The sequence below is a fragment of the Pagrus pagrus genome, assembly GCF_965226575.1.
Source record: "Pagrus pagrus genome assembly, chromosome: 22".
In the NCBI taxonomy this organism is placed as follows: Eukaryota; Metazoa; Chordata; class Actinopteri; order Spariformes; family Sparidae; genus Pagrus; species Pagrus pagrus.
Window position 1 is genome coordinate 17,405,730 of NC_140204.1, and position 20,270 is coordinate 17,425,999.

Consider the following 20,270-nt stretch of genomic DNA (forward strand, 5'->3'; position numbering starts at 1 on the left):
TCCAAACTCGCATCTTTTGAAGAAGGTGGACATTCATTGATGAAGGAATCCGAAGTTTTTCCTGCGATAAGGACCTACGAGAGCCGTTCTTTTAAAACTCGTACACCACCTTTTAAAGTGTTGTCAGTCACATTAGAGGAAAATCTTTGGGTTAAATGTCTAATCAGGTCACGGTGTCTCCTGTTGAATATATTATCAGTGAAATTAAAACCAATCAGCAGTTTGCGAGGCACCCCTCGACAACACTTGCAGCACCCTGGGGAGCCAGCTGAATCTCTGTGTGGGAGCCGCTTGCCTTGATGGGTTTGCCTTGTGCTTTAATTTGATTTCCCAACATGCTCCTGCCCTAGTTTTCAGTTTCTTGGGAAATGACAGGGACCTGACATGATCTCTAAAGCACAACTTTTGATTCCTCTAGTGGCTCTCGCCCTCCCTCCTTAGTAACCACCTCCAATGGAGAGCTTGACTCTTGAACCAAATAGTTCTACAAGGAAAACCTGGGGTCCAGTTGTTCTCCGCTGAATAGTAGTTAATAATGGAATTTGGGCAAGTTGTACAGTCTGTTTGCCAATGAATATGGAGGCGGGGCAGTGAATGTCCAAGACTCTTCCACCGAAAATAAACCTGCATGAGGGAAGAGAGAGAAGGAGAGAGAGAAAGGGAGAGGAGGGAGGGAGGAGGAGGAAGGGAAAGAGCCTTTCAACGGGGACAGAAGGGAAAGAGTCTCCGTTTCAATGGAATAAAAACTGCGCAATTTCTTTAAGGACTGCCTGCTCTGATCGCGGCGGACGGCTCTTCTCTCGGAAATGGATATCAGTTGTGTTTTTGGATGATTAGGGAATCCGTGCCCGTTGCAAACCCCCGCTGCCTGCCTTGCGAGGCTACAGGAGCCTGGCGATTTTTTTACCAGATGGTCTTCAGAGGAGGAAACGAGCTGTGCAATCATTTAGCAAAGGCGATATGACTGTGCAGAGATGCGAGATCACTGATGAGTCTCTCCGTCATGCCTTGCCCATGGGCGAACACATCCACATTTTCTCAACCTGGGCTGCGATCTATCTGCGCGTACAGTGCTCCCCGTGTCGACGTTTGCACCTAAACGCCTTATGGATGGTTGAATGGGGCTTCATGTTTTTTGGGAGAGGGCTTTTTAGGGGGCTGCGTCATCCGTGGCTGGGGAAGGAGATGGACCGCTTTGCAGATTTTCCACTATTACACGAGAGTCTGCACGGCACCTCCCCAGCACATTTTTTTGGATTGCACATAAAAGGTGAGCATTACGCACAGTTCGGACTCTATCAGGAGTACATGCATGCTGACATGTGAGGCTGTACAGCCCGTGTTACCTAATTGTAACAGGGGAACCAATCAGACTCCATTGAAAACAACCTGAACTACAGTATCCTCATCCTGTAATAAATCTTAAAGGACACGATCAACATCACGGCAAAAAAAAGAGGAGAAAATACGATACATTAATACGATAATTGTAGGCTGAAGTCAAGATTTTAGCAGAGCAGAAAACTGCATCTGTATGGAAATGGAAGGTTTTATATTCGTGATAGTTAAGGAGACGATGTGATCGGATGCGTATACAGTGAAATGAGCCACACAAGTCTAACTTTACATGAATAGGGCCGATAAGTTTCCATACTGCAGCAGTCTCAGGTTTCTGTGCTCCTGACAGCTGTTTTGTCTCTTTTTCCCCCGACATTCATATTGAAACTGAAGTTGGTGATGTCATGTTTTTTACGGTAAGGAAAGGAATCGTTTACGGGAAGGTAGAGTTGGTGATGTCGCAATCGCCCCTGTGTTGATCTCGATTACACGTTTAGAAATGCACGAAAATGCGATGGATCGTGTCCGTGGGCGTGATACGCAACGCGTGGCTGTGATATTGTGCGGGTTTAGGGGGTCGATTTGCGGCTCGGTGAATGAAATGCGGGCTCAATGGTTTTGGAAGAAGGAGTGTCGCATTTTCTTTCTGAAATGTCATGTGGTGAAGTTGTGGCGGGTTCTCTACTATTTCCAGGAAGAGCGTTTGAATTCTCTCCCCTTCTGTTTTTTTCTCCTGTCTCCACCCCTCTTCTGGTGGGTCCTGTTGCACGTCGGCGATTTTGCCACTGGGTGGCGACTCAGGGCAATGAATCACTCAGACTACAGCTGAACTCTCGGCGACAAGTCAAAGTTATTTATATTTATGCTACCCTGTTAAACAAATGCTAATTGAAGCCGAATTGACGGCACTGCCCTCTCCTAACCCTCATTATGTGGTGGTGAGGAGCACATCTTGAAATGTTGCTCGGGACCCACAATGCACCTGTCACGCACAAAACCTGAAGACCTGTAATACATTTGTGTCGACATTACTTAAATAATTATAAAGAGGGTGAGCAGTGTGTCAACACTACAAAGTGACACAATTGGGTAAGATAAGATATAAGTAGGAATAATAAATCTACTTAATTGTACTTTGTCGTTGATGAATGTATGTCCCACAATGCAGTGCGACTAGAGGAGCCGCTCACAGCTGCAACAAATTAAAACGATTGTGGCCAGTGACGGGAAGGCTCCAGGAAGACCACGCAAAGCAGATATTAATCGAGTTTATGCATTTATTTATGCATTTATTTTTGTTAATTTCAAAAGTTTAAGGCTTAACAGCATCTTTCCAAGGATGCAGACTGAAGGCCCCCGGTTGGCGGTTAGTGTAAAAGGCTTAATGTTAGGGAAACACTGTAAAGTGCTTATATTTATTTCCTAAACTAACTAGCTTAATTGCAAAAACTGTTAACATAGTGGGCAGCTAACATTTTACTGTGCCAACATTAATAATTCTGGTCTTTAAGACATACTTGAAAGTCTGGTCCCATCATTTCAAGGTGCCATGCTTAACGATTGTATTTGGAAATTTCTAAGCTATAAATGACTTGCTGCATTAAAAATGAACAAAATGGCTTCTCTGCCAAACTGAGACTGAAACAATAGTAGTGGCTTAACTGCCAGCTCCCCATAATACACAGGCGCACCACTTACATGTAGCCAACACTGTTATAGTTTGAACATTTTCTGTGTGGCACCTTCCTCACAGTCCCTCTTCTCATGAAAATACCACTTCACTATTTGTTCACATGAAAATAGAGCCCATAGTGTTGCTTACGGACCCCTAAGCAACACACCTGTTTCCGGGACAGTACATACTGTAGATCATATGACTTGTATTGTTTATTGTTGTTTAGTGGCCTCAAATACCATCTGTCACTTGTCTGCTTGCTGTTCTTTATATCTCCTTCTCTGTATAATTGACAAATATTTGAGGTGGCATTAATACTTTAGGTATTGAGGCTTTGACCTAGATTAACATAATGAAAGGATAACATGTCAACACTGAGGCAGTACATCATGTACGCATACACTAGTGAAGAAAGTTATATGAACTGTAAATCTTGCTGAAGTGCAAGAGTGCGTATTCTCCCCTAGATGGCGACACATTCGCAGTCCAAACTTGGTCCAGTCTTTAGGGGACAGCTGCCAACTCTTTACAGTGCAGTTGTGAAAAGGCAGGTCTCTGAACACATTGTTGAATTTTGTGAATTTGATCAGAACATAAAACCACCATATTTATTGCAGTTGTTGTTAAGGTTTTATTACCAAAATGGCCCCGTAGATGTACTTGACAGACAGTGATATTAATGACTTTTCAAATGTTAATATTCTTCTTAATTGCTGCCTCATTTTGTAAATTTCTGATCAAAAAGATGAATATATATCTTTCCCATTCACAGAGAAGGACTGAGGAACATGGCCAAGCCTTGCTGTGCTGTGTTTGAGGAACCACCAGGGCCTGACTGAAGCCATGAGTGAAATGGCTTACGTGACCTACTGTAGGCACAAATGGGCAAACGTTAAATCAGCCGCTCAAGATGGACTGTACATTGTGGGAATGGAAAACACTGATGCCTTCATTAGTGATGGTAAGATGGACACAGCAGCTAGATGGTTTCATTTAAGAACTTTGCTCATACACACCTGTCAACTAATAATTATTGTCATCATTGATTACCGTCACGAATAGTTGTTTAGTCTGCAAAATATAAAGAAATGTTATAACCTTAAATTGATCTTGAACCAGATCTATTTAAGATTCTTGAAACCATCCAATGTTTCCACCACCAGTTTTGAGTTGAACCATTGTAACAAGGATGTATTTAATTCATAGCATTTACTCACAAATATAGTACATTTTTTAAATAGAATTGCAATACATTCTATAAAAAGTCAACAAAACAAACCCCAAATTTCCCACAAATGGCTGTTAATAATAGCAAATAAATTGAACTGATCCATATTACTATGTTTTCCCTGCAGGGGAGCCATCTGCATTTTGCTGCATGCACCCACCTGCCCAGGTAAGACTTTTGACCTTTTATCCAGACTTTGACCCGCTTGCAGTGACACACGGGATGTACACGACTTCCCTGTTTTGTTATGTCGGGATGTCTGTCATTCCTGTTTTGTCTGTCCAGTAGATGTATTTGTCTGAGATTCTTTCAGAACAATGAAATGTTTGACTAGCTCAGGTGTATTGAAATATCCAGCGTGTTCATATGTAAAATCTGATTCTGTGTAATTCAACACACAATTTAGAAGTGTTTTGCTGGGAGACACACAAATCCCTACAGATGTGGCATCATATCTCTGTAGAGCGTCCTCTTCTCTACGATTTCCATCTCAGCTGTCCTTACTGTTTCAGGAAAAAAATATAAACTTAGGGGAGGTTTTCTCCCTTTTTCCTGAAAGGACACTTATCCACTGAAATCATAACCATTAGAAACAAAATTCCAACCACATTGTGCTCAATTAGACCATTGTGCCCATTCTATTTGTAATATGGACCTGTAGTTTTGATGGTTTGTTTGGGGTACAGGGGTTGCCTCTACATAGTATGTACCTTATATGGAGTCTTTGTGACTGACTCGTTCAGGTTATGAGGCCTGATGAAAAAGGTTTGCTGCATTTACTCACTCACACATTAAAAACAGACAGTATATTTTAAAGTTTATGCTGACCTGCTACTTGCTTGCTCGAACTTTATATCTCATGAACCAGTTTGATTTTTTATATTTTTGTATTTGTGATTTGATGTGTGTGCTTTTCTGTAGCCTGTTGTTTTAGTAATGTTCCCCTCTATAAAGGCCCTGCAGTGTTGGTTTAAATTCATGATTTACTGACTATTGAGATTTAGGCCTTTTCAACATGTAAATGGATATTTTTCTAAACAGATAGTTTTTCCCCTCAGTTTAAAAAATAAAGTAAAAAACTGCCCACAAACACACCAGGCCAGTAGGCGGCAATAAAGTCCATGTTAACCGCGCACCAGAGATGAACTGTTTGAGTACATGTGGTGAGCTTTGTAGTGTAAAAGAAAATAATCCACAACCATAAACACTGCTAAATCAAACTGTGAACACAAATTGAGGTGATACCATAATTTCCCAAACGCTCTGTTTTGTCCACAGACAGATGAATGAAAGTCAGCAATTTAGTGAACTAACATGCTGTTTGCATGCGATCTAGAGGCCGAAGGGCAGAGGAAAATGTTCAGGTTGCTCAATATCTGTGTACATGTGGACAAGGCCTTCAATATTTTACATGTACCTCAGTTTTTTGGAGGTATGAGTCTTTTTTTCTTTCGCTACAGCAGTTGCCAGTTTCACTACAGCTAATAAATTGATTGGGCCTTGGGCCAGACAAGCACACACACACGCACTTCAGTTGAGCTGTATACATTTAACACCCTTACTGTGTATACACACCTAACCAAATACCAGTTTCATTTTCACACACACAGCCCTCAAACACTCTTTGAATTTCATCTCAAACACCTCAGCACCCTTCTTACCTACTGTTTTGATCTCCATCAGAGGGACAAAGACACACACTCACACAGTCCGCAACACCGGCATCTCCCAAGACCCAGCCGAGTCTCGCACACCTGGGGTTTTCCATCACTTAGCCTGCTCAGCTTTATTACATACATTTACAGCTGGCCATGAATCAGATCCATTATACACATGAATGCACATGTGCGCAAAATCCTCCTTAAGACCACATAGACACATGTTACTGAGCAGAAAGTAGGAGGGAGAGATGAGAGGTTCTTGGAAAAAGATAAAGATGGGCCTTTAGATGTATAAGAAGTGTTTTTATCATTTCACTCACTGAAACTAAAACTCATCTAAAACTAATCTCTAAAAACAGTTTTTCCAGTATTATTTCTATAGCTCAAGTAGTCCTAATGTACATATGACGGTTGGTACACACAAATATATATATTCCATCCATTAGGTGTAGTGTATTGCAAAAGTTGTGAAAGAGTGATTTTTGGGCGAGACCGTAGTGTCTTACCAGTCATTGGTCCCTTTGTAAATTATGTCGTGGAGGTCATACCTTGTCTATTACACTGACTGTCATGTCAAGTGACTGAACAACGAAGAGTACTGCTGTACATTTTCTTGTTAACGTGTAACTGTGAGCACTGGCATCTATTAGTATGACAGCCCATCAATCAGCCTTCATCTTTCTGTACACGTGCACACTCTCACCCATAAGACATGGTGCCTCATGTCACCTTCCCTTTGGGTTTGAGTCTCATAATGTACCTCATCTACTATGATCACAGCTTGTAGCGTTTTTTATACACCACATCGATGAATGCACAACATGACTGGTACTGTATCCTGGTACTGATTTTGCTTATTATGTACCTGAAATGTTGTAGGGTTCGCAAGCTGTTTGTGTGTGTCATTCCCTCTAGTGTTGGTAGGATTCCTGAGAGTCGACTTTCATACTAATAATAAATCTAAGGCAATGATGATGTCAGCATATTTGACTTACAGAGCTTGGCAGCACCCTTAACACCAGGCTTTTGATGTTGGCTTGTTGTAAGTGAAATAATTCCATATGCTGCACCTGGGACCAGTTTTGTCAGACGTTTTATTTGGACAGGGATCAAGTTTAAGACATAGTGGATGAGTGGCATATGTTCAGCTGCACAATTTTGCTGTGCAGATCAGTAGGAGTCCATAGACTCCAGTAAGCGTACTGTCCTGCAGATGTTGATACTATAGGGGGAGTAACCCTCAAATTAAATTTTAAATGCAGGAATGGCATTGATTTGAGGAAAATAATTACTCTTCAAAAAATGCTTCATACTATTTTGATGTATTACATTTGCTGATATATTGAAGTTAAGAGTGCAATATGATCAATGTGAAGCAATTTTGTGAATGTGTTTATTGCTTTTTACAGTAACTGTGTCAGGTCTGTGTCAACTGTGGCGCTCTTCTTTGCATAAAGCAGCATGTGGACTGATTTCTATGTAAAGGACTCAGGACAAATTATTAGAGAAAATTCAATGGATGTGAAGTCTGTGCTCCTGAGTGCCGTGCCTGCGTCTCTTTCGCTTCCTTAAAGCACTAGTGGTGCTGTTACATTAGCTCACTTGGGCTTAGAAATGGAGTCCACAAACAGCTGTCAAAGTACAGTAATTTGCAAAGGCAAACCGGCCAATTTACCAGCCAGATCAGTCCCAGGAGTCTTGATGAATTAGCAAACATTATCCACTCAAAACAGTATTTTGATACGTTAACTAGCAATTAGTCTGCATTAGCAAGCAAGCTGATGTTAGCGAACATTAGCCAAGCCAGGCAACAATAAATAGCCCCATTCACACTGATTTTCAAGGCAGGCATATTGCGCCGATATTCCGCATCGCCATCTGTATGAAAGTTAGAGGTGTAATAGGACAGTTTTGTTTTCCGCCTCTGATCTGTCAGCGGAGGTAGTAACAGAGCTGCAACAGATGCAAATCGATACCTGTGTGTAAGGGTAAGCTGGCAGCATAGGACAGGGGTGTGACGTTTTGATGGCGTTACTGGATATCTCTCATGATAAAAGACATTCGAAATAAAAGTGGAATGTCCCCACTACGGCCCACTAAAGTAATGTTACAAGACCAAACAACAGTAACGTGGTAGTAGGCAGTGTCTTTTGCAACTTATATGATGAAAAAAATGTTGAATTAATAGATGGAAAAGTTGCTGTCACTCTATCTGTCTTACCAACTCTATGTTACACTTCCGCCTGAAAATAGTGTCTGTCTCTGGCAGCAAGAGCAAAGCGGCTCCCGCTGTTGACTGGCAGTGATAATGTGATGTGATTTCAAGCAAAAAAATTTAACTCGCATGTCTTTGTCACCTTCCACTATCGTGTTTTTGTAGTTACTGTCTTTGACATCTTATATAGAAAAAAGTTGCCAAATGTGGAATTAATGTGGAAAAGTCACCGCCACCTGCTCAGTCGTCCCTATCAAGTCTTTTCCCTGGAAAACAGCATCAATCTCTGGGAATGAGAGCCAGACAGGGTCTACTATTTACCAATGGTGATTATGTGATATAATTTCCAGCATAAAACTTAATTTTGTTGTTTTCCATGACGCGTGGTGAGTCAGGCTCTCAATCACACACAATATAACAGCATCCATAAGATTATAAACAGTTGGTGGAGACGTTTAGATTTACCTTATGACATGTACTGTCACTGTCTTTCAAACCTAACCTCTTTTGGTTTCGCAATGCCGGCATGCTGTGTAAAATTACACACTGGAGTGGCGTTATGCCGTCCCTGCTTGGCTCAGTGTGAATAAAAAAAGGTGGTGTAAAGGCGAGCCTTCACTGCAATGCTGTTGCGGAATCTTTGTCTGAAAATGGCTATTAAAGTAACTGCACAAAGTAAAAGTGTAGAACTAGCTATTGCTTTTGATTAGCAATGCAAGGCAATGTGTCCAACTAGCTAATTGTAACCCAAGCTAACCTGGGTTTGCTGGCTGGTTGAGGCTTGGCTGCGGGGCATTTGTCTTGTCTTGGGTGCTTTGTGATGTTGGCTGAAGCCATCAAAGGTCCAAATAAAATATTGAAACATTACAGATAGTAACATTATTCTAAATATCATTGTAATGTATTTCCAGCGCTCATTTCAACATTTAGATTTGATATGTAACAAAAGGATGCTGACTGAGGTTCACTTAATGGCCACTGGTGTCATTAATAAGGGTTTTATAAAAGTTACACAGAGCCCTTCTAATAGTGAATGTTATGAGTCAGACTTTACTGGCCTTGGAAATGTCAATACCCCAAGAAACTTGTGATGTCGCCCACTGTCCAGTTTGCATTACACCCTCTTTCATAGAAGCAGGTGACAGTGCTCAGTGCAAGGCGTGGGACAGGACATTTGGACATGGCATCTGTTTTTCCCATCTGCTTTGTCTACATCCTCCTCCTTGTTCTTTTCTTTCTTCTAAATGCTCAAGTCCATGTGCCATCTACATGTGCCACACACCCGGTGGAGGCAACACAGAAAAGGATCTATGCTGTCAGAACATTTTCAAACATTTTCTAACGGATAATTCTTCTTAATAATTTATTCTGTGCTGATTTAATGTGTCACAGCAGTGATTAAGAAGTTTTGAATAGATGCGTGAAACTGTCTCAACTGTCTGAATGAAGGGCATGGGATAAAAAGAAAGAACAATGCTTTTGGTTTAAATGAGAACAGATTTGAAGGGAGGATGTAGAGAGAGAGACTGAGGAAGAGAGGTGGCGAGAGCTGACTCAGGATGCCTCGAGGGGAGGACGGCAGGAAGCAGTGGGTGAGGAGGAGGGCAGGAAAGAGAGGTAGGGGGAGAGACTCCTCTTCACCCTCCTCCTCCTCTGTCATCATCAGTGGTGTCATCGAGGGAGGAGTGGTGTAGGGAAGGAAGGAGGAGAGGTGGAGCTGACATCATCCACCTCCTGGAGGTCTGTGAGGGCGTATTACCACATTCTCCCTGTTAAAGCTTTTAACAGTCACATTTATGCCATCAAAGGGATTTTAATGCATTTAAACAACAGCTGGTCGTGAAAAAAAATCATGTTCAAGAAATGCCGACTCCAAGTAAAGAACAACTGGCTGTGAATAAGTGAACAGCAAGGCAAGGATGAAAGAAAGGATAGAGGAAAGGAATGATGTGATGAAACAAAGAGGTGTGCAGAAAGAGAGCTCCTCTGCCTTTCTGGTTATGTAACTTTCCTGCAAAAGAGGGCATTGGGTTTGTGTGTGTGCGTGCTAGATCTCATGTAAGCTCTCTTTGCAGGGTCTGTGTGTGAGTGTTTGTGTGTGTAGGGGTGACAGAGTTTGCAAAGAAGAAGATGCCCAACATGCCCCCTGTCCTTTGCTGTGCTTGCTGTTTGGCCTGCGTTACCCAGCTGTCACAAGCCTCTGTTGGTATGCTCTATACTTGTGTGTATGTGTTTGTAAGATGTCTGTGTGTGTGTCTCTGTCTGTAGCAGTGTTTTAATAGTGCAGCTAAGTATATACTCTGACGTCTCTTACTATGAAGTGTTTCAGTGTTGATGTGAGCACCTGTGAGTGTCTTAAGGCCCCACAGTGGTTTTCAAGGTAGTTAGGGGAGGTTAGATGGTGCAAGATTAGTGCAAGGTTATGTGTGTGTGTGTGTGTGTGTGTGTGTGTGTGTGTGTGTGTGTGTGTGTGTGTGTGTGTGTGTGTGTGTGTGTGGGATGGGGGATGTGGTATATTTTTATACAAACTAAAATGGGTCGACAGGTAGACAGGGAAGTTACCTTTTAACGTGAAACAACTGTCATCTCCAGACAGATGATTATGATTATTAGTAGGAGAACAAAATAAATACACTTAAACGGTAGCTTTGCTGATTTTCAACCAGCTTTGTATTACTACAACGTCGGTAATATATGCAAATGAACAATGGTAAACGTCTCTCCATTTTGCCTGCACCCCACGTTTTTGCCAGCATCGACCACAGATTATTGGCTGGAAAAACTTAAATGCTTTCAAAAACATATTTTTGTACTGTTTAGCTATGATACAATATTGTTTCTTACCAGCTGCTCCCCTTTCTGTTTCAAAATTGACTCTGAGCCAAAACCAAGCACTGCACCACTCGCAGTACGTCACCCCATCAGCATGAGTGGTTAATGTGCCGGTGCGGTGCAGTGTATTGTGGATGTTGTGGGGTTTTACCTTTTTAAGTAAAAGTGAATATCACAGCCCTTTTTCTCTGTTTTCACAAATAGTCCTTTAAGTAATACTGTTGCAAACATAAGTAATATCATGTGCCAGATTGTCATTGTTCTGGAGTTGCAGAAATATGTCCAAAAATTATTTTCTTCACACATTTATTGATTGTTCCTTGTCTCTACACTGGGATGTAGTGTTCCACAAAGCCTGAAGTCACATACTGTATGGACCCTGATGTACAGGCCAACAGTCCACCATGTGGCGCTTTGGGCTTTGTATGACTGAACATAACCTTACTTTTGTGTGTTACTGTATGAATGGCTCCACAAGTGAAAGACCAAGAAAAAAAGTACTTCTACATTGCTAGCTCCCCTGTAAAGTTTATATTCTGAGCATGTGAGGAATAGAGCGCTAGTTTGTGTTAAACAACATTGTAGATAAAAACCAAACAAATACAAACTATGTATCAGGATTCCAGTTGTTCCACTGATTAAGAACGTTTCATTTGCCTCTCTTATCTCCAGCCTCTGACAGTCTATATAATAATCAGAAGAAATAAAGAGTACATTTGTGCAATTAGCTGCCGATTGCAGATGCTGAATGTTTGCATGTTTGCCTCACAGGAAATGACCATGGCAACATATGATGAAAACATACGAGGTACATTTGGGTTTGGTTTTACCTGCACTGCAACTCAAAGATCTCAATAGAAGTAACAAGAAACAACATGTTTTCAGACCCACTCTGTGCTGGATAATCTAGTGGAGTATTTCATAAATTCACACCCACAGTGTGATCATCTCTTTTTGGTCCGAACCATAACTGGATTAGTTGTATTGTCTTGAGGACAAACTAGTGCTCCCACTAGCTTTTTCAGAGATTTGCTTTAGTGTAGCACCGCCTTCATGTTGTTGTAGGAAGAAAATTTAAGTGCAGTAGTTGTTGCTCTGAGCTGTGGCAAAGAGGGCACAAGACGTGAACCTAAAAAAGAGAGGCAGCTGTAAGCTTACACAGGCTTTGGTAGATAGTGGATGTGCATTTCCCAAACCAAATCCCTTTCTTGAACAAATCCACTGCCAACCCCCCTTCAAAGTGGAATAAAAAACACAAAAAACACCACTGGAGCTATAAGCTGTCTTGTGTTGTGCTCCCTCACCCTCGGACCCTCCCTTCCCACCACCTCTCCCCTTCCTACCCCAGCTCCCGTTCTGGCTTTCTGACTCTCAGGTTTCTCCCCACCCCCTAGCCCTCTACACCCCCATGGCCCCCCTTTGACCCCCTGTTACCCCCCATCCACTCCCTCACCCTCCCTCTCCCCAGGGCAAGCCAGCAGCTCCCAGCCCTTTGTGCCTTCCTTCCCCTCCCTCCTCCTCCACCTCTGCCTCCCCCTGCCTTTGTGTGTGAGAGGCCAGCAAAGGGAGAGAGGAGAGGGAGGCTGCAGAGGAGGAGAGAGGAGCTGGAAGAGAGGGATCCTATAGATCAGATGTGAAACCAGAGCTTGAAGCCTTTTGATTTTGACATGCTCTTACTTGACTTGTGAATTTACACATTGAGTGAAGGCATTGAATTTACCTTGTCCAAGTGTTGTCAGTGTCCTTCTGTTGCTGTTTCATGTAGTTTTGTTGTATTTTTTTGCTTTTTCTTACCACCTTCAGTAAATTTAATTGAAATTAGTTAGATTGATTGATGTATACTGTACCATTAATCAGCCAATATCATTTTAAAACACAGCAACTGTAGGATATGGTATGTAAACTTGAGTTGTCCATACACATCATTTTCAAATCTTTTTCAATTAGAAGTATTTGTTTTAACCACGTAAGGCTGATGATGCATAATGCCTGACACAATGTTGGGATGAACATAGGATGTAGATTTTTAAGCCGTTGTAGCCTATGACTTCTATGTACACACATGTTAATCATGTTACAAACAAACCAAAACAGTATTATCTTTTGACCGAACTTTGTGTCCATTTTTGGATCAGCATGGCTGACCACTAATCCAACCTGACACACTGCATATGACTCCCATTAATCAAAATGTATGTGATGGTATGAAAGATTAGTGATGCTCATATGTTAAAGCTCTGAATTTTTTACAAAGGCAAATGATGAATGTTACAATGCAACGGCAGACCAGACCAAAGAGGAAGCAAAAAAATCACACAATCACACAATTGTATTTGATTTTTTGTTTAATCTGAATACATTTTACAGTCCCTATGATTGTAAAACTTTCAGGGCTACAGAAATATTTAAACATTTGACACCACAGAAAGGAATATTGTATATTTTCACAAGTGTGTTCGATGTCAGCTGATTATAGGTATCTGCTGAGAAAGTTCTACTTAACCACGGAATAGCTTTTCATAGTTAATATGACCTGTTTTGACATGCATGTGGAGCTCCTGTGTTGACTGTATGGTACTCTTTAATAATAATATTAACCACTTACAATACACATAGTCATACAGTACACACAAAATCATAAACACAGGATGTCAGTTAAAGAATAATACAGCATACTTTAAGGAGCTCGAGGGTTATTCTGAAGCAGACAGCATATATGATATACACACATTTTCCACATTTGCAGATGGTGTGTACATAGCACTGACATGTCATGTTTAACTTTAAACACATGCATTCACGTGGTATTTTACAAACATACAGCACGTGCATGGACTTGCTCAAAGAGGTTCCCACTGTGCCCTGTGTTAAGGAACTACACACTGTAGACACAGAGCTGATTGGCTTAAATGAACTTATGGATGAACTGTAGCTAAACGAATATATTGTACTGTATAAGTACAGTGTATTTATGTATGTATAGTATGTCCAAGTAGGATTCAATAGGGGGCGATATAGAGCAGTACAGACATACAGTATGCAATGAACACAGAAAGTATAGTGGTACACTGTACTGATTGGTTTTACCTGTACACTGTTCTGTCTGTGTCCTCATTAAGAAAACACATGCTGAATTTCAGAATCTTGAAAGTGTTAATGACATAATTGGAAATATATTTAACAGCAGTGTGTAGGCAGAATGTGTCATAACAAATATGAGCAATAGCCAAATACCAGGATGACATCAGATATTTTGAAAAGGTTTTTTTTCTGCCTATGCCTACCTATGACTGTTGATGTGATCTTCGATATTTCTGTAGACTTGCTTTAAATAGCCAAGATCATGAGACCTAGAAGTCTCCCAGAAGTAGCCTGCCTAAAAAACAAACCATTCCGAGAGCTGTATCTGAAGTCATGTGTCACCCATACAAACTTATTCATAACACAATTTGGCACAGGTCAGTGAGTTCAGACAGGGTAAATGGGCCAATATGTGGCTAAGAGGGCTTTCAAGTTTGTGTTCAGAAAGGGTGGCCAGACACTGAAGGCATCATTCACCTATTGACCTACCTAAATGGCTCACAGAGCGGCCAGCAGATAAACAACACACACTGAAATATACAGAAACAGTGACATGTGAGCACATGTGAGGGGGGCTGTGTGGGTTAGAGTTTAACAGAGCGAGAAATATATAGAAGCTGGTGTGTGAATGTACAGATGGATATGTTAATAAGCTTGTCTCACCATGTGTACATACATTTTGCATTTGCTCTCTGAAGACCCAGAGCACCACACATGCATTTTTAAAACCCTCGAAACAGAAAGCTGGATCGGGCTGGGTGCATTTGCTGCCTATATGCATGCTTATCTGTGAGCATTTGTGTGTGCGAATCTGTGTATGTATGTGTGAAATCCACTTGCAGGGAGTGCATGCTCAGTAGGAGAGTATATTCCTGGAAAGCCAGCTGCCACTCCTGTTATCACAGCTAACTCGATTAGAGGAGCTTCTGCCGCCTAGCCCTCTGCTCTGAGAGCTAAAACATCCTTGCACATACACACCCACACACACTGGAGGACCCCTACTCTAGATTTAATTGAATCAGACCAAATAAAGTACACAGTGCCTCCAACTAATGCATCGTTGTAACCGTTGCACTTAAAGTTCGTGCCAATAAAGCTCCGTGAGTCAGATGTATTGTATATATTATACTGATAGCATAAAAGCTCAACGCAGCAATTTTTAAGTGGTTAAGTAAAACAAACTTAGCATGGCTAGCCAATCTGACAACAAACATATTTATTTGTTCTTCACATTTCAGACATGTGAAACCAGGGCTTTGAATAATATTCTGATACACAATATATATCTGTATTTTGAAATCTCCTCAAAAGCACTCATGCTCAGCATATATGCTAGCAGTGTGCAACAAAATCAAATATGATACCATAATTATGACCAAATACCTACATATCTATTAAGCAGCAATATTGTTGGAATGACTTTTTTAATAAATAATCATCTGTAATGTAGATATAATGACTAAGAGCTTAAAGGTAAGTGTAAGAACAAGTAGAACAGTCTGGTATGTTCACTTTACTGTAATGCAGCCTTTAAAACTAGGGAATGTTATGCCATGTCACAAAAGAACCATATCAAAAACCAAAGATGATGATGTGAACTCATATCACAATAATCATTTTTTAACCCTACATTTCATCAGGGAGTTTCACTGAGAGCATTCCTCTCTTTTTTTCAGGAACACCCAGATTACATTCACCCAGGTACACACATTCACACCTGGAAGCTACTCAGTACAAATCCAAGCAGCTCTGCCGGCCACTGAGCAGCGCCATTGAAAGCAGTTAGGCTTAAGGGCCTTGTTCAAGAGCACATCAGTGATGGTAATGAGTGAGGGACAAGCACTGCCTTTCACTTTCCTCACCCAGATTCATCCTGCTTGTCCTCTAACCTTTTGGCCACCACTGCCACTGCCCCCAATACAATAATGATAAAATTGATATATTGCCCAACCCTACATGAAACTATGAAAATATGACTTTAGTCTTCAGCAATGTTTGGTGTGTCAGTTTTTGAATTCATAACACCCAATGTAACCTCTGAGATGGCGCTCTAATATTTACTTTTACAAATTGTTAACAGAAAACAGCAGTTTGCTACTGTTGTACCAATTAACCACAGCAAAGCAGAAATGTCAGTTAGGCAGCCAGCCTTTCATGTGAGGTGCTGACCTTTCCCGGTGATCATGCTAATCATTGATTACTAAGATAAACACAGGCTACCATAAGAGCCCATTATTGTCCCCCCAAAGCCTTCCTATGGACAGCGGTTATAATTAGGCCCCGGGGTAATTGGCTGACTAATTGCTGTTTGTGGGATACATACATGGCCTATCGTCAAACCCAAGGGGAAGCTCTGCTATTACTTTTAATTACCTGCTGTTAAGTTTGACAAGTGACCCCGAGTGCTGTTTTTGGAGCTGATGGTAGTGTTTCGTCTTGTGGGAGGGGATACTGGATATCAACCTGCAGTGTGGACACTGCCACAATGGCCCAGATGGATTGCTTCTGTAGTTACACACATACACACTGTGGGGTGAACAGACACACGCTGGCTTTTTAGGCAGCAGACCCATTCATCATGTGTCTTTCTGTAGAGGAGCTGCTATTCATTGTCTCTCCTCCTGCTTATTCTCCAGGAGCCGTTCTGTCTCATGCATCTCTCTACCTCTCTCACTACTACTTCTCTCTTTGTCTTTGTGCCCCCCTCCACCTCTCTCCTCTTGTCTTTATATCTTTGATACTCTCCCTCCCTCTCTCACACCCTTTATATATCTCGCCTCACTGAGAGAACAAAGAGGACATAGCTTGTTACCTTGTCTGTGTCTCTCTGCCCGCATGTGTGTTTGAAATGTATGAAGTGCCATGTTAAGGTCTCATCCCAACAAGCTAGTTTCTCCAGTGAAACAGAAATCACTTGAACAGATATTAGTACTGTGTAGGTTACAGATTACAGAGGGCTAAGAAGCCAGAGCAGACATCTGCTATGTAGGCTGCTGTAGCCCTTCAGTTAACATCAGCTCCTGTAATGGCAGCTCCAGCTCATTAGGACGGGGATGTGCAGTAGTGAAGTATGAAGAAGATTATGTACACTTACATACACACAAAATGTACAAGGGGCTCCAACTAAGGATTATTATCATTGCTGATTAATCTGCCAGTTAATTCCTGCATTGATTGATTAATTGTTATGTTTAAAATGTTAGGAAATGGTGAAAAATGTCCATCCCAGTGTCCCACAGGCCAAGATTTTTTAAATGTCTTGTTTTGTCAGTGCAAAACCCAGAGATATTCACTTTGATATTATATAAAAGAAAAACGAAGGACATTTCGGAGGTGGTACATATATCAACATGTTACAAATGTGTTGCTATGTGTTCAGTGACTTTTGTACTGTGTGCACATCGTTAATTAAAAAATAATCTATAAGACAGAATTCTGCTTCCTCTTAAACACAGTCCAACACATTCAAGACTATAGTGTAGAAACCTCTTTAACCTTAAGAGTGAACCTGAGGGAGGACTGTGAGAATGTTTGCTTTCATTTGAAGATGCAGACTGACAGATGGACAGACGTGGAGTGGGACAGTGTGTTTCTTCTCATGTGTCAAAAGGTACTGATCCAAGCATTTGCTGGGTTGACTGCGTTGGATGAAATCGTATTCCTGCTCCCGTGTGTTCTTCACTGTGTAACACTTAGGCACATGCAATTACACATTCACAGGTGTGGAGACAGCAGTTAGCTGTTTGAGTTAGCTTGCCTGCCATGTGAGTTTTTTTTATATCTCTGTTGCTTTCAGACTAATTGCTTTGGCTGGAACTCATCAAGGGATGGTCATCATTGCACAGTATGTACAGTATGGAATGTGTGTGTGTGTGTGTGTGTGTGTGTGTGTGTGTGTGTGTGTGTGTGTGTGTGTGTGTGTGTGCATGTGTGAGTGTGTGTGTGTGTACACTACACAGGCCACATCCAGGGCCAAGAGCAGGCTTGTGTTGCCATGGTGAAAATGAAATCCAAAATGCAGAGTTGCAAGGAAACCCCTGATTGGCTGAGGAGCCATGCATGGGATTGTGATGCATGCTGTCAGCTGGCCAATGGGACGCAGGCTGAGCCAGGGCTGTTGCTAAGGGGAGTAGCTTGGAACAGAGTCAGCTGGGTTTTCTCTCTCTCTCTCTCTTCTCTCTCTCTGCTTCTCCCAGTCATTTTCTGGCTCGCTCGTCCGCTCTCTCCTAATGCTCGCTCTGCCTTGCCCTCATTGACTCCTTCTCCCCCCTCCTTCCCGTCTCCCCATCGCTCTCTCCCCCCCTCCTACATTTTTTTTGCACTTCTACACGTGCGAAAGGGGAAAGAGCACATGTTGAAAAATTCACTGAATATTTCATGCAGCTTGTTGTGTGGGGCTGGGCTGTATCCAAAGAGGCCATGCACACAAAGTGATGTTTGTGTGTGTGTGTTTGCCTGCTTGCTTGAAAGTTTGCATGTTTATGTCTGTTTGTTTATTTTATTGCGTGTGCTTTCTCAGTATGTGCATCAGTTTGGGCTTTTGTTGCTCTTGTTTTTGTTCATGCCCATTTGTTTGTACCTTTTTTATGTACGGAGACTCTTATGTGTACTTACACTGTCTTTTACCTCTGAGTGTTTGTATTCTTCTGGTCTTTTATGTGTGTGAAGTGCTAGAATGTATTTGTGTGTTAAATGTCTGTGGGCTCATATCAGGGAGCCCTCCAGAGACGTGGGGCTCTCTAGCAGAAGTGTTTGAATGCAAGCCAGGGTGCGTTGGGTACGCGCCTGGCGTCACGTAGTGCTGAACCCCCTTCACTACCACCTCTCCTCCACCCTTTCAGTAGTACCCAATATCTAAATGCTGGTTCATTGCTATTCACTTCATAGCCTTTATATGTACCTAAAAGTTATGTGCAGTCAGTGTCATCAAATAAGCCTTTAGGCAGGATAATTAGGCATTTTATGACTATAAGATAAACTTGATTATTGATCCTGTCCCTGAAAAAAATTCACTTGTTGCAGCAGCGCAAAAGTCATAAAGCTAAGGGCCAAACAGAAATGTTACAAGATAAAAAAAAATAATAATTGGCATAAAGAAATACAAATTAAACACAATGTGAAATATTCAAAATAATAATTCAAGCAAAACAGAAAAATCCATACTGTATCCATATCATATATATTCATATTCAATCATTTGCTTTCAGTCGCTTTTCTGCTTCCATGATGTGTCAATGTCTTGGTTATACAGTATGGGCTGGCTAGTGACATGGCAATGACATGTTTCATCTCATTGCTGATGATTCCCATAATGCATGGCTCTATTAGCTTTAGTGGTTACCATGCCAACTCTCGTACAGCCAAGTTTTAAGTTAAGGCTCTGTGTTGATTTGTCAGATTGTATTGTAGCATTTCAAAAGCTTTACTGATTTACTGAGCTTTACACATACGCAGTACATAAGCATCAGAAAGTAATGTACTAAAGCCATAACTTAAAATGGTTTAGTAGGTTTTAGTTATATCTAATGGGGGAGAATTTCGTTTGTGATATTCGCCTTAATCAAAGAAACTGAGACTCCTCCTGTTTAATGTTCCACCTATTGAACATTAATTCAAATGACAGTAGGCATTGTTTGCCTCCTGTGCCGTTGTGCGTGTTAATGACATACACTGTACATAGGAGTAGGCTGAGGTATTGCGTGCATCCACTCATGAGAATGTGGGTTAACATCAGTCACATAGACTCATCATCAATTATTCATTTATGACACAGTTGCTGGATGAGTTGTCAACACTCAGACTTTATTGGTGCAGCATTTGATTTGCGCATGTTGTTCTCCAGGCCGTGCGAGAGGAGTGTAATCTCGATTAAGCTATCTGAGGTATAGTACTGAGTCATCATATACACTGTGGTAGTCAATGATCAAACTTGGCCAAGAGGCAGCGGCAACACAAACAGTGACCTTTTTGTTAGTTTTTGGAAAGGCAGGAATATCGTACGTCACCTCACAAGTGGGCAGAAGCAGAAACAAAGCATCCGCTCTGTCTACACATTTTTCTGTCTCTCCCCCTTCTCTTTCCTTCCTCCTCTCATTTCCTCCTTCCACACTTCCTGTTTCCTGGCTCTCATCCTCTCTTTGTTCAGCTTTCTCTCTCACGGGTAAATTTTTCCTCCTTCCGCTGTCATTTAGTTTTTTTCTACTCTCTCTCTCTCTCTCTCTGTCTGTCTCTCTCTCTATG

General features: G+C 41.5%; 1 long non-coding RNA gene across 1 annotated transcript in view; it reads left to right on the top strand.

Moving 5' to 3' along the window:
- Positions 1–705: 705 nt before the first annotated feature.
- Positions 706–20,270, top strand: part of LOC311251356 — a 37,689-nt gene continuing 18,124 nt past the window's right edge. Inside the window, exons 1-3 of the long non-coding RNA XR_014621380.1 lie at positions 706–1,270; positions 3,786–3,974; positions 4,369–4,409. This is a non-coding gene — a long non-coding RNA (uncharacterized lncRNA). The remainder of the gene's footprint in view (positions 1,271–3,785; positions 3,975–4,368; positions 4,410–20,270) is intronic.